Raw genomic sequence first — 13,590 nt, forward strand, 5'->3', positions numbered from 1 at the left:
AGCTTCTGCCTGCTGAAGCGGTAAATGGGGGGCGGCGGGCTGGTGAAAACAGGAGCTGACTAGAAAATGACAGCCTGGGAAGGAGGTGTGTTATCTATAGGTTCAGTGTCAAAGCTTCTGCCTGCTTAAGCCTTAAATGGGGGACTGGGTAAACTGCACCCGAATGGAAAATGACAGCCTGGAAGCAGGTGTGTTGTCCGTAGGTTCATGGTCAGAGCTTCTGCCTGCTGAAGCCATAAATGGGGGGGCTGGGAAAACAGTAGCCGAATGGAAAGTGACAGCCTGGGAAGAGGTGTGTTCTCCATAGGTTCAGTATCTGAGCTTCTTCCTGCTGATGCTGTAAATGGGGGGCTGCGGAAAACGGGAGCCGAATGGAAAATGACAGCCTGGGAAGGATGTGTGGTGTCTCTAGGTTCAGCGTCAGAAATTCTGCCTGCTGAAGCCGTAAATAGAGGGCTGGGGGAAGCAGGAGCCGAATCAAAAATGACAGCCTGGGAAGGCAGTGTGGTGTGCATAAGTTCAGTGTCAGAGTTTCTGCCTCCTGAAGATGGAAATGGGGGGCTGGGGAACACAGGAGCCCAATGAAAATGACAGCCTGGGTAGACAGTGTGTTGTCCATAGGTTCAGTGTCAGAGTTTCTGCATGCTGTAGCCCTAAATGGGGGGCTGTGGAAAACAGGAACCCAATGTAAGAAGACAGCCTGGGAAGGAGGTGTGTTGTCCATAATTTCAGTATCAGACCTTATGCCTGCTGAAGCCGTAAATGGGGGGCTGGGGTAAACAGTAACCTAATGGAAAATAAGAGCTTGGGAATGAGGTGTGTTGTCCTTAGGTTCAGTGTGGGAGCTTCTGCCTGCTGAAGCCGTAAATTGGCGTTGGGGAAAACAGAAACCGAGTGGTAAATGATAGCCTGGGAAGGAGGTGTGTTATCCACAGTTTCAGTGTCAGAGCTTCTGCCTGCTGAAGCCTTAAATGGGCGGCTGGGGAAAACTGGACCCTAATGGAAACTGACAGCTTGGGAATGAGGTGTGTTGTTCATAGGTTCAGTGTCAGAGTTTCTGCCTGCTGAAGCCCTAAATGGGTGGCTGGGGAAAAGAGGAGCTAGATGGAAAATGACAGCCTGGGAAGGAGGTGTGTTTTCCGTAAGTTCAGTGTCAGAGCTTCTGCCTACTGAACCCTTAAAGGTGGGTCTGGTGAAAACAGGAGACGGTTGGAAAATAATAGCCTGGTTAGGAGGTGTGTTTTCCATAGGTTCAGTGTCAGAACTTCTGCCTGCTGAAGTGGTAAATGGGGTCTGTGGAAAACAAGAGACGAATGGAAAATGAGATCCTGTGAAGGAGGTTTGGTGTGCACAGGTTCATTGTCAGAGCTTCTGCCTGCTGAACCCGGAAAAGGGAGGCTGGCGAAAACAGGAGACCAATGTAAGAAGACAGCCTGAGAAGGAGGTGTGTCGTCCATAGGTTCAGTGTCAGAGCTTTTGCCTGCTGAAGCCGTAAATGGGGGGCAGGGTTGATCAGGAGCCAAATGGAAAATGCCCGCCATGGAAGGAAGTGTGTTTTCTATAGCTTCAGTGTCAAAGCTTTGGCCTGCTGAAGCTGTAAATAGAGGGCTGGGGAAAATAGGAGCCGAATAGAAAATGACAACCTGGGAAGGGGGTGTGGTGTCCATATGTTCAGTGTCAGAGTTTCTGCCTCCTGAAGCCGTAAATGGGCAACTGGGGAAAACAGGATCCTAATGGAAAATGACAGCTTGGGAATAAGGTGTGTTATCCATAAGTTCAGTGTCAGAGCTTCTGCCTGCAGAAGCCCTAGATAAGTGGCTGGGGAAAAGAGGAGCTAGATGTAAAATGACAGCCTGGGAAGGAGGTGTGTTTTCCGTAGGTTCAGTGTCAGAGCTTCTGCCTGCTGAAGCTAGAAATGGGGGCCTGGCGGAAACAGGAGACCAATGTAAGAAGACAGCCTGAGAAGGAAGTGTGTTGTCCATAGGTTCAGTGTCAGAGCTTCTGCCTGCTGAAGCTGTAAATAGAGGGCTGGGGAAAATAGGAGCCGAATAGAAAATGACAGCCTGGGAAGGGGGTGTGGTGTCCATAAGTTCAGTGTCAGAGTTTCTGCCTCCTGAAGCTGGAAATGGGGGGCTGGGGAAAACAGGAGCCCAATGGAAAATGACAGCCTCCGAAGGAGGTGTGTTTTTCATAGGTTTAGTGTCAGACCTTCTGCCTGCTGAAGCCTTAATGGGGGCCAGGGGAAAACAGGGGCTGAAGAGAAAATGACAGCCTGTGAAGGAGGTGTGGTATTCATAGTTTCAGTGTCAGAGCTTCTGCCTTTTGCAGCTGTAAATGGGGCATTGGGAAAACAAGAGCCGAATGGAAAATGACAACTTGGGAAGGAACTGTGTTATCTATAGGTTCAGTGTCAAAGCTGTTGGCTGAAGGCATAAATGGAGGACTCAGAAAACAGGAGTTGAATGAAAAATGACAACATGGGAAGGAGGTATGTAGTCCATATGTTCTTTGTCAGAGCTTTTCCTGCTGAAGCCCTAAAAGGGGGACTGTGGAAAACAGGAGCCCAATATAAGAAGACAGATTGGGAAGGAGGTGTGTTGTCCATAGGTTCAGTATCAGAGCTTATGCCTGCTGAATCCTTAAAGGTGGGGCTGGTGAAAACAGGAGCCGAGTGGAAAAATGACAGCCTGGAAGCAGGTTTGTTGTCCATAGGTTCATGGTCAGAGCCTCTGCCTGCTGAAGCCGTAAATGGGGGGCTGGGAAAACAGTAGCCGAATGGAAAGTGACAGCCTGGGAAGAGGTGTGTTCTCCATAGGTTCAGTATCAGACCTTATGCCTGCTGAAGCCGTAAACGGGGGTTGGGGAAAACTGGACCCTAATGGAAAATGACAGCTTGGGAATGAGGTGTGTTGTCCATAGGTTCAGTGTGGGAGCTTCTGCCTGCTGAAGCCGTAAATCTTCGCTGGGGAAAACAGAAACCGAGTGGTAAATGATAGCCTGGGAAGGAGGTGTGTTATCCACAGTGTCAGTGTCAGAGCTTCTGCCTGCCGAAGCCTCAAATGGGCGGCTGGGGAAAACTGGACCCTAATGGAAAATGACAGCTTGGGAATGAGGTGTGTTCTCCATAGGTTCAGTGTCAGAGCTTCTGCCTGCTGAAGCCCTAAATGGGCGGCTGGGGAAAAGAGGAGCTAGCTGGAAAATGACAGCCTGGGAATGAGTGTGTTTTCCGTAGGCTCAGTGTCAGATCTTCTGCCTACTGAATCCTTAAAGGTGGGTCTCGTGAGAACAGGAGACGATTGGAAAATGATAGCCTGGCTAGGAGGTGTGTTTTCCATAGGTTCAGTTTCAGAACTTCTGTCCGCTGAAGCGGTAAATGGGGGGCTGGGGAAAACAGGAGCCAACTGGAAAATGACAGCCTGGAAGGAGATGTGGTGTCCATAGGTTCAGTGTCCCAGCTACTGCCCTCTGAGCCATAAATGGGGGATGGGGGAAAACGAGCTGAATGACAATGACATCCTGGGAAGGAGGTGTGGTGTCCCTAGGTTCATTGTCATAGCTTCTGTTGGCTGAAGGCATAAATGCGGGACTGAGAAAACAGGAGTCTAATGAAAAGTGACAACCTGGGAAGGAGGTATGTTGTCCATAGAGTCTTTGTGAGAGCTTTTCCTGCTGAAGCCATAAATGGGGGTCTGTGGAAAACAAGAGACAAATGGAAAATGAGATCCTGTGAAGGAGGTTTGGTGTCCACAGGTTCCTTTTCAGAGCTTCTGCCTGCTGAACCCGGAAAAGGGGGGCTGGCGGAAACAGGAGACCAATGTAAGAAGACAGCCTGAGAAGGAGGTGTGTCGTCCATAGGTTCAGTGTCAGAGCTTTTGCCTGCTGAAGCCGTAAATGGGGGGCAGGGATGATCAGGAGCCAAATGGAAAAGGCCCGCCTTGGAAGGAAGTGTGTTGTCTATAGCTTCAGTGTCAAAGCTTCGGCCTGCTGAAGCTGTAAATAGAGGGCTGGGCAAAATAGGAGTCAAATAGAAAATGACAGCCTGGGAAGGGGGTGTGGTGTCCACAAGTTCAGTGTCAGAGTTTCTGCCTCCTGAAGCCGTAAATGGGCAACTGGGGAAAACAGGATCCTAATGGAAAATGACAGCTTGGGAATGAGGTGTGCTGTCCATAAGTTCAGTGTCAGAGCTTCTGCCTGCTGAAGCCCTAAATGGGTGGCTGGGGAAAAGAGCAGCTAGATGGAAAATGACAGCCTGTGAAGTAGGTGTGGTGTTCATAGGTTCAGTGTCAGAGTTTCTGCCTTTTGCAGCTGTAAATGGGGCATTGGGAAAACAAGAGCCGAATGGAAAATGACAACCTGGGAAGGAGGTGTGTTATCTATAGGTTCAGTGTCAAAGCTTCTGCCTGCTTAAGCCTTAAATGGGGGACTGGGAAAAGTGGAGCCGCATGGAAAATTACAGCCTGGAAGCAGGTGTGTAGTCCATAGGTTCATGGTCGGAGCTTCTGCCTGCTGAAGCCGTAAATGGGGGGCTGGGAAAACAGTAGCCGAATGGAAAGTGACAGCCTGGGAAGAGGTGTGTTCTCCATAGGTTCAGTATCTGAGCTTCTTCCTGCTGAAGCTGTAAATGGGGGGCTGCGGAAAACGGGAGCCGAATGGAAAATGACAGCCAGCAAGAGGAGTGTTCTCCATAGGGTCAGTATCTGAGCTTCTTCCTGCTGAAGCTGTAAATGGGGGGCTGCGGAAAACGGGGGCCGAATGGAAAATGACAGCCTGGGAAGGATGTGTGGTGTCTCTAGGTTCAGTATCAGAACTTCTGCCTGCTGAAGCCATAAATCTGCGCTGGGGAAAACAGAAACCGAGTGGTAAATGATAGCCTGGGAAGGAGGTGTGTTATCCACAGTTTCAGTGTCAGAGCTTCTGCCTGCCGAAGCCTTAAATGGGCGGCTGGGGAAAACTGGACCCTAATGGAAAATGACAGCTTGGGAATGAGGTGTGTTGTCCATAGGTTCAGTGTCAGAGCTTCTGCCTGCTGAAGCCCTAAGTGGGTGGCTGGGGAAAAGAGGAGCTAGCTGGAAAATGACTGCCTGGGAAGGAGTGTGCTTTCCGTCGGTTCAGTGTCAGAGCTTCTGCCTACTGAATCCTTAAAGGTGGGTCTGGTGAAAACAGGAGACGATTGGAAAATGATAGCCTGACTAGGAGGTGTGTTTTCCATAGGTTCAGTGTCAGAACTTCTGCCTGCTAAAGCGGTAAATGGAGGGCTGGGGAAAACAGGAGCGAACTGGAAAATGGCAGCCTGGAAGGAGGTGTGGTGTCCATAGGTTCAGTGTCACAGCTACTGCCCTCTGAGCCATAAATGGGGGACTGGGGACAACAGGAGCTGAATGAAAATGACATCCTGGGAAGGAGGTGTGTTGTCCCTAGGTTCATTGTCATAGCTTCTGTTGGCTGAAGGCATAAATGCGGGACTGAGAAAACAGGAGTCGAATGACAAATGACAACCTGGGAAGGAGGTATGTTGCCCATAGGTTTTTTTGTGAGAGCTTTTCCTGCTGAAGCTGTAAATGGGGGAATGGGAAAACAGGAGCCGAATGGAAAATGACAGCCTGGGAAGGAGATTTGTTGTCCATAGTTTCAGTGTCTGAGCTTCTGCTTGCTGAACCCAGAAATGGGGGGCTTGTGGAAACAGGAGCCGAGTGGAAAATGAGAGCCTGGAAGGAAGTGTGTTGTCCATAGGTTCACTGCCTGAGCTTCTGCCTGCTGAAGCCGTAAATGGGGGTCTGTGGAAAACAAGAGAAAAATGGAAAATGAGATCCTGTGAAGGAGGTTTGGTGTCCACAGGTTCATTGTCAGAGCTTCTGCCTGCTGAACCCGGAAAAGGGGGGCTGGCGGAAACAGGAGACCAATGTAAGAAGACAGCCTGAGAAGGAGGTGTGTCGTCCATAGGTTCAGTGTCAGAGCTTTTGCCTGCTGAAGCCGTAAATGGGGGGCAGGGGTGATCAGGAGCCAAATGGAAAATGCCCGCCTTGGAAGGAAGTGTGTTGTCTATAGCTTCAGTGTCAAAGCTTCGGCCTGCTGAAGCTGTAAATAGTGGGCTGGGCAAAATAGGAGCCGAATAGAAAATGACAGCCTGGGAAGGGGGTGTGGTGTCCATAAGTTCAGTGTCAGAGTTTCTGCCTCCTGAAGCCATAAATGGGCAACTGGGGAAAACAGGATCCTAATGGAAAATGACAGCTTGGGAATGAGGTGTGTTGTCCATAAGTTCAGTGTCAGAGCTTCTGCCTGCTGAAGCCCTAAATGGGTGGCTGGGGAAAAGAGGAGCTAGATGGAAAATGACAGCCTGGGAAGGAGGTGTGTTTTCCGTAGGTTCAGTGTCACAGCTTCTGCCTGCTGAAGCCGGAAATGGGGGCTTGGTGGAAATAGGAGACCAATGTAAGAAGACAGCCTGAGAAGGAAGTGTGCTGTCCATAGGTTCAGTGTCAGAGCTTTTGCTTGGTGAAGCCGTAAATGGGGGGGGGCAGGGGTGATCAGGAGCCAAATGGAAAATGACCACCTGGGAAGGATGTGTGTTGTCCATCGCTTCAGTGTCAGAGCTTCTGCCTGCTTAAGCTGGAAATAGAGGACTGGGGAAAATAGGAGCCAAATAGAAAATGACAGCGTGGGAAGGAGGTGTGGTGTCCATAAGTTCAGTGTCAGAGTTTCTGCCTCCTGAACCTGGAAATGGGGGGCTGGGGAAAACAGGAGCCCAATGGAAAATGACAGCCTCCGAAGGAGGTGTGTTTTCCATAGGTTTAATGTCAGAGCTTCTGCCTGCTAAAGCCTAAATGGGGGCCAGCGGAAAACAGGGGCCGAAGAGAAAATGACAGCCTGTGAAGGAGGTGTGGTGTTCATAGGTTCAGTGTCAGAGCTTCTGCCTTTTGCAGCTGTAAATGGGGCATTGGGAAAACAAGAGCCGAATGGAAAATGACAGCCTGGGATTGAGGTGTGGTATCTATAGGTTCAGTGTCAAAGCTTCTGCCTGCTTAAGCGTTAAATGGGGGACTGGGAAAACGAGCCGAATGGAAAATGACAGCCTGGAAGCAGGTGTGTTGTCCATAGGTTCATGGTCAGAGCTTCTGCCTGCTGAAGCCATAAATGGGGGGCTGGGAAAACAGTAGCCGAATGGAAAGTGACAGCCTGGGAAGAGGTGTGTTCTCCATAGGTTCAGTATCTGAGCTTCTTCCTGCTGAAGCTGTAAATGGGGGGCTGCGGAAAACAGGAGCCGAATGGAAAATGACAGCCTGGGAAGGATGTGTGGTGTCTCTAGGTTCAGCGTCAGAAATTCTGCCTGCTGAAGCCGTAAATAGAGGGCCGGGGGAAGCAGGAGCCGCATCGAAAATGACAGCCTGGGAAGGCGGTGTGGTGTGCCTAAGTTCAGTGTCAGAGTTTCTGCCTCCTGAATTTGGAAATGGGGGGCTGGGGAAAACAGGAGCCCAATGAAAATGACAGCCTGGGAAGGCAGTGTGTTGTCCATAGGTTCAGTGTCAGAGCTTCTTCCTGCCGTAGCCCTAAATGGGGGGCTGTGGAAAACAGGAACCCAATGTAAGAAGACAGCCTGGGAAGGAGGTGTGTTGTCCATAGGTTCAGTATCAGACCTTATGCCTGCTGAATCCGTAAATGGGGGGCTGGGGTAAACAGTAACCTAATGGAAAATAAGAGCTTGAGAATGAGCTGTGTTGTCCTTAGGTTCAGTGTGGGAGCTTCTGCCTGCTGAAGCTGTAAATCGGCGTTGGGGAAAACAGAAACCGAGTGGTAAATGATAGCCTGGGAAGGAGGTATGTTAACCACAGTTTCAGTGTCAGAGCTTCTGACTGCTGAATCCTTAAATGGGCGGCTGGGGAAAACAGGACCCTAATGGAAACTGACAGTTTGGGAATGAGGTGTGTTGTCCATAGGTTCAGTGTCAGAGTTTCTGCCTGCTGAAGCCCTAAATGGGTGACTGGGGAAAAAAGGAGCTAGATGGAAAATGACAGCCTGGGAAGGAGGTGTGTTTTCCGTAAGTTCAGTGTCAGAGCTTCTCCCTACTGAATCCTTAAAGGTGGGTCTGGTGAAAACAGGAGACGATTGGAAAATGATAGCCTGGCTAGGAGGTGTGTTTTCCATAGGTTCAGTGTCAGAACTTCTGCCTGCTGAAGTGGTAAATGGAGGGCTGGGGAAAACAGGAGCGAACTGGAAAATGACAGCCTGGAAGGAGATGTGGTGTCCATAGGTTCAGTATCACAGCTTCTGTTGGCTGAAGGCATAAATGCGGGACTGAGAAAACAGGAGTCGAATGAAAAGTGACAACCTGGGAAGGAGGTATGTTGTCCATAGGTTCTTTGTGAGAGCTTTTCCTGCTGAAGCCATAAATGGGGGTCTGTGGAAAACAAGAGACGAATGGAAAATGAGATCCTGTGAAGGAGGTTTGGTGTCCACAGGTTCATGGTCAGAGCTTCTGCCTGCTGAAGCCGTAAATAGGGGGTTGGGAAAACAGGAGCCCAATGAAAATGACAGCCTGAGAAGGAGGTGTGTTGTCCATAGGTTCAGTATCAGACCTTATGCCTGCTGAAGCCGTAAATGGGGGTTGGGGAAAACTGGACCCTAATGGAAAATGACAGCTTGGGAATGAGGTGTGTTGTCCTTAGGTTCAGTGTGGGAGCTTCTGCCTGCTGAAACCGTAAATCTGCGCTGGGGAAAACAGAAACCGAGTGGTAAATGATAGCCTGGGAAGGAGGTGTGTTATCCACAGTTTCAGTGTCAGAGCTTCTGCCTGCCGAAGCCTTAAATGGGTGGCTGGGGAAAACTGGACCCTAATGGAAAATGACAGCTTGGGAATGAGGTGTGTTTTCCATAGGTTCACTGTCAGAACTTCTGCCTGCTGAAGTGGTAAATGGGGGGCTGGGGAAAACAGGAGCCGACTGGAAAATGACAGCCTGGGAAGGGGGTGTGGTGTCCATAGGTTCAGTGTCACAGCTACTGCCCTCTGAGCCATAAATGGGGGACTGGGGACAACAGGAGCTGAATGAAAATGACATCCTGGGAAGGAGGTGTGGTGTCCCTAGGTTCATTGTCATAGCTTCTGTTGGCTGAAGGCATAAATGCGGGACTGAGAAAACTGGAGTCGAATGACAAATGACAACCTGGGAAGGAGGTATGTTGCCCATAGGTTTTTTGTGAGAGCTTTTCCTGCTGAAGCTGTAAATGGGGGAATGGGTAAACAGGAGCCGAATGGAAAATGACAGCCTGGGAAGGAGGTTTGTTGTCCATAGTTTCAGTGTCTGAGCTCCTCCTTGCTGAACCCAGAAATGGGGGGCTTGTGGAAACAGGAGCCGAGTGGAAAATGAGAGCCTGGAAGGAAGTGTGTTGTCCATAGGTTCACTGCCTGAGCTTCTGCCTGCTGAAGCCACAAATGGCGGGCTGGGGAAAACAGGAGCCAAATGGAAATTGAAAGCCTGGGTAAGAGGTGTGTTTTCCATAGGTTCAGTGTCAGAGCTTCTGCCTGCTGAAGCCGGAAAAGGGGGGCTGGCGGAAACAGGAGAACAATGTAAGAAGACAGCCTGAGAAGGAGGTGTGTCGTCCATAGGTTCAGTGTCAGAGCTTTTGCCTGCTGAAGCCATAAATGGGGGGAAGGGTTGATCAGGAGCCATTGGAAAAGGCCCGCCTTGGAATGAAGTGTGTTTTCTATAGCTTCAGTGTCAAAGATTCGGCCTGCTGAAGCTGTAAATAGAGGGCTGGGGAAAATAGGAGCCAAATAGAAAATGACAGCCTGGGAAGGGGGTGTGGTGTCCATAAGTTCAGTTTCAGAGTTTCTGCCTCCTGAAGCCGTAAATGGGCAACTGGGGAAAACAGGATCCTAATGGAAAATGACAGCTTGGGAATGAGGTGTGTTGTCCGTAAGTTCAGTGTCAGCTCTTCTGCCTGCTGAAGCCCTAAATGGGTGGCTGGGGAAAAGAGGAGCTAGATGGAAAATGACAGCCTGGGAAGGAGGTGTGTTTTCCGTAGGTTCAGTGTCACAGCTTCTGCCTGCTGAAGCCGGAAATGGGGGGCTGTGGAAAAGAGGAGACGACTGGAAAATGACAGCCTGGAAGTAGGTGTGCTGTCCATAAGTTCAGTGTCACAGCTACTGCCCTCTGAGCCATAAATGGGGTCTGGGGAAAACAGGAGTTGAATGAAAAATGACAACCTGGGTAGGCGGTATGTTGTCCATAGGTTCTTTGTCAGAACTTTTCCTGCTGAAGCCGTAAATGGGGGGCTGGGAAAACAGGAGCCGAATGGAAAATGACAGCCTGGGAAGGAGGTTTGTTGTCCATAGTTTCAGTGTCAGAGCTTCTGCCTGCTGAATCCGTAAAGGCAGGGCTGGTGAAAACAGGAGCCTAGTGGAAAATGATAGCCTGTGAAGGAGGTGTGTTGTCCATAGATTCAGTGTCAGAGCTTCTGCCTGCTGAAGCTGTAAATAAAGGGCTGGGGATAATAGGAGCCAAATAGAAAATGACATCCTGAGAAGGGGATTTGGTGTCCATAATTTCAGTGTCAGAGCTTCTGCCTCCTGAAGCTGGAAATGGGTGGCTGGGGAAAACAGGACCCCAATGGAAAATGACAGCCTCCTAAGGAGGTGTGTTTTCCATAGGTTTAATGTCAGACCTTCTGCCTGCTGAAGCCTAAATGGGGGCCAGGGGAAAACAGGGGCCAAAGAGAAAATGACAGCCTGTGAAGGAGGTGTGGTGTTCACAGTTTCAGTGTCAGAGCTTCTGCCTTTTGCAGCTGTAAATGGGGCATTGGGAAAACAAGAGCCGAATGGAAAATGACAGCCTGGGAAGGAGGTGTGTTATCTATAGGTTCAGTGTCAAAGCTTCTGCCTGCTTAAGCCTTAAATGGGGGACTGGGAAAACCGGAGCCGAATGGAAAATGACAGCCTGAGAAGGATGTGTAGTGTCTCTAGGTTCAGCGTCAGAACTTCTGCCTGCTGAAGCCATAAATAGAGGGCTGGGGGAAGCAGGAGCTGAGTCGAAAATGACAGCCTGGCAAGGCGGTGTGGTGTGCCTAAGTTCAGTGTCAGAGTTTCTGCCTCCTGAAGTTGGAAATGGGGGGCTGGGGAAAACAGGAGCCCAATGAAAATGACAGCCTGGGAAGGCAGTGTGTTGTCCATAGGTTCAGTGTCAGAGCTTCTGCCTGCTGTAGCCCTAAATTGGGGGCTGTGGAAAACACGGGCCCAATGTAAGAAGACAGCCTGGGAAGGAGGTGTGTTTTCCATAGGTTCACTGTCAGAACTTCTGCCTGCTGAAGCGGTAAATGGGGGGCTGGGGAAATCAGGAGCCGACTGGAAAATAACAGCCTGGAAGGAGGTGTGGTGTTCATAGATTCAGTGTCACAGCTACTGCCCTCGGAGCCATAAATGGGGGACTGGGGAAAACAGGATCTAAATGAAAATGACATCCTGGGCAGGAGGTGTGGTGTCCCTAGGTTCAGTGTCAAAGCTTCTGTTGGCTGAAGGCATAAATGTGGGACTGAGAAAACAGGAGTCGAATGAAAAATGACAACCTGGGAAGGAGGTATGTTGTCCATAGGTTCTTTGTCAGAGCTTTTTCTGCTGAAGCCGTAAATGGGGGGGCTGGGAAAACAGGAACACCAGGGGGAGAGGCCCTCTGCTGCCCATGAGTGGTCCCAAATATGGGCTGTGGTTTGGTTTGGGGGCCAAAAGGATGGTTAAAATTGGGGTGGCCTAGGGCACCATCGGCAGATGTGCGGTGATGGACACTCTTACCCCTGCAGGGTGCCTCTGCTCCACCCTGAAACCTGGGAGAGACCTAAAAATTACAGCTTGGGAAGAGGCTGTCGTGTCCATGTATAAATCAGAGTGTGCAGTAGACTGGAAGGTGAAACTTCCCGATGCCGTGGCCATGCTGGTGGAAGGGATTCCCATAGAACTTATTGGCCGCCCGGTTAAAATAGGGGGATTGATGGTAGGGACTGGAAGAGGGGTAAGTAAGTATAAAGGGGGGCTAGAATCTACACAAACAGGTGTTGGGGGTTCCTTTTCGTGGAATGGTGGCTGGAAGGAGAAAGCCTGGATGCTAGGAGGTGTGGGGAGTTCAGAAATAAGAGGTGTGTGGCTGTGACTGAATGAAAAGGTCCTTCATTCTTCTTTAGTGGAATTCCCAAAATGGGATCAGAAGCTGAAGGAGGAAGAGAATCAGCAGGACTGGCAGCTTAGGGACTGTGTATCTTGTTTCCTGATCAATATTAGGTGTTGGGGAAGGTGGAGGGGCAGACAGGATGAGGGACGTGGAATATAGGTCGGCCAAGGCGGTGGTAGCAGCAGGGACCTGCAAAGTGTGAGTGGCCGTGGGCAGGGAGTCTGCAGTGTGTGAGGCAGGTGGGGAGAGAGAAGGGGCAGGCTGAGGGGCACTGCAGTCTTCCTTGACCGTCCTTAATATGATTCAGGATCTTGTTCCACTGACAGTCAGTGTTCTTCTCCAAGGTGCCTGGGTTTTTGGCAGCAGCTAAGCGCAGAAGCTTAGGAGGGGACAGCTCACCTTGATCCCATGTCAGTGCCTCGATCCCTGATGGGAGTGACCTCAGCCCTGGCAGCGGCAGAAAAAGCGGCAGGGGAATCCCCCTTGCAGGGCCTACTGCTGGTAGATACCAGGGAAGAGGAGCTTTTTGATGGGATGCGTGAAGACTTTTCACGCTGCAGCTCCTTCCCAGCCATCAGTGAGCCTGGTGATTTGGGCTGGTGGTCTTCACCCAGCACTTCTTTTGTTGGCCTCTCCAGCAGCAGGGAGCAGCATGCGGTTGGGGCAGAGAACACCATGGCATGGGATGGGACCTTCACCTCCCTCTCCTTTGGGGAAGGAAGTGGGAGGTGACTGGATGGTACCAGATTCCTAACGTTGACTACCTGCTCAGGGCAGAAGTAGTATTTGGAGTACTCTGATAGCTATCCTAATAGATAACATTTTGTTCATTTCAATAGTTTTAATGAGAGAGCTGGGAACTAGGGACACACAGCATCAAGGTTTTTATAATGCATTTTGTAAGAGTTCTTTTTAAGTGTGTACAAATATAGAAAATATATGCACTCATATACACCTCTGTTGTTTTATTTAGCGCTTTACAAGAGCCCCTCAGTGAAGGGGTAGTAGCAGCTCTCAGTATCCTTCCTTTATGATGAACTTAATTTATGCAAAGTTACATCATAATTTATTTGTAACTGTGAAACTAGACTTAGTTATTGAGTAGACCCTCCCTAGAAACCTATGGCATTAATAAAACCAACAAAAATTTGTTCAATTTCCAATGATACACACACTACAGACTGAATTATGGGCCATCCATTTTAATGAAGGGAAGAAGTGCTGTAACAAATACAGAGCAAACGGAATATGAAGTTTTGTCCTCCATTAATATTAGTGACGGGTAAAGTGGGCTCCAACGCCTTCAAGGTAGCTGTAGACCATCATCTCTGTGTCATGGGCAGAGGGATGTTCAGCCAGGATGTCTTTCTCTGTCACTGAGAAAAATTTCCATAATATATAATGATACTTACTGAAACAGATATGGGGCATTTGGGTAATTAGG

The 13,590-nt window shown here is 49.7% G+C and overlaps 1 pseudogene across 1 annotated transcript in view; it reads left to right on the plus strand.

The window, feature by feature from the left end:
- Positions 1-12,554: 12,554 nt before the first annotated feature.
- LOC309801729 (piwi-like protein 3) overlaps positions 12,555-13,590 on the plus strand; it is a 34,861-nt pseudogene continuing 33,825 nt past the window's right edge. Inside the window, exon 1 of the transcript in view lies at positions 12,555-12,874. The product of the transcript in view is annotated as a piwi-like protein 3 (transcript). The remainder of the gene's footprint in view (positions 12,875-13,590) is intronic.

The sequence above is a fragment of the Mesoplodon mirus genome, assembly GCF_964341445.2.
Source record: "Mesoplodon mirus genome assembly, contig: SUPER_3_unloc_5, whole genome shotgun sequence".
In the NCBI taxonomy this organism is placed as follows: domain Eukaryota; kingdom Metazoa; phylum Chordata; class Mammalia; order Artiodactyla; family Ziphiidae; genus Mesoplodon; species Mesoplodon mirus.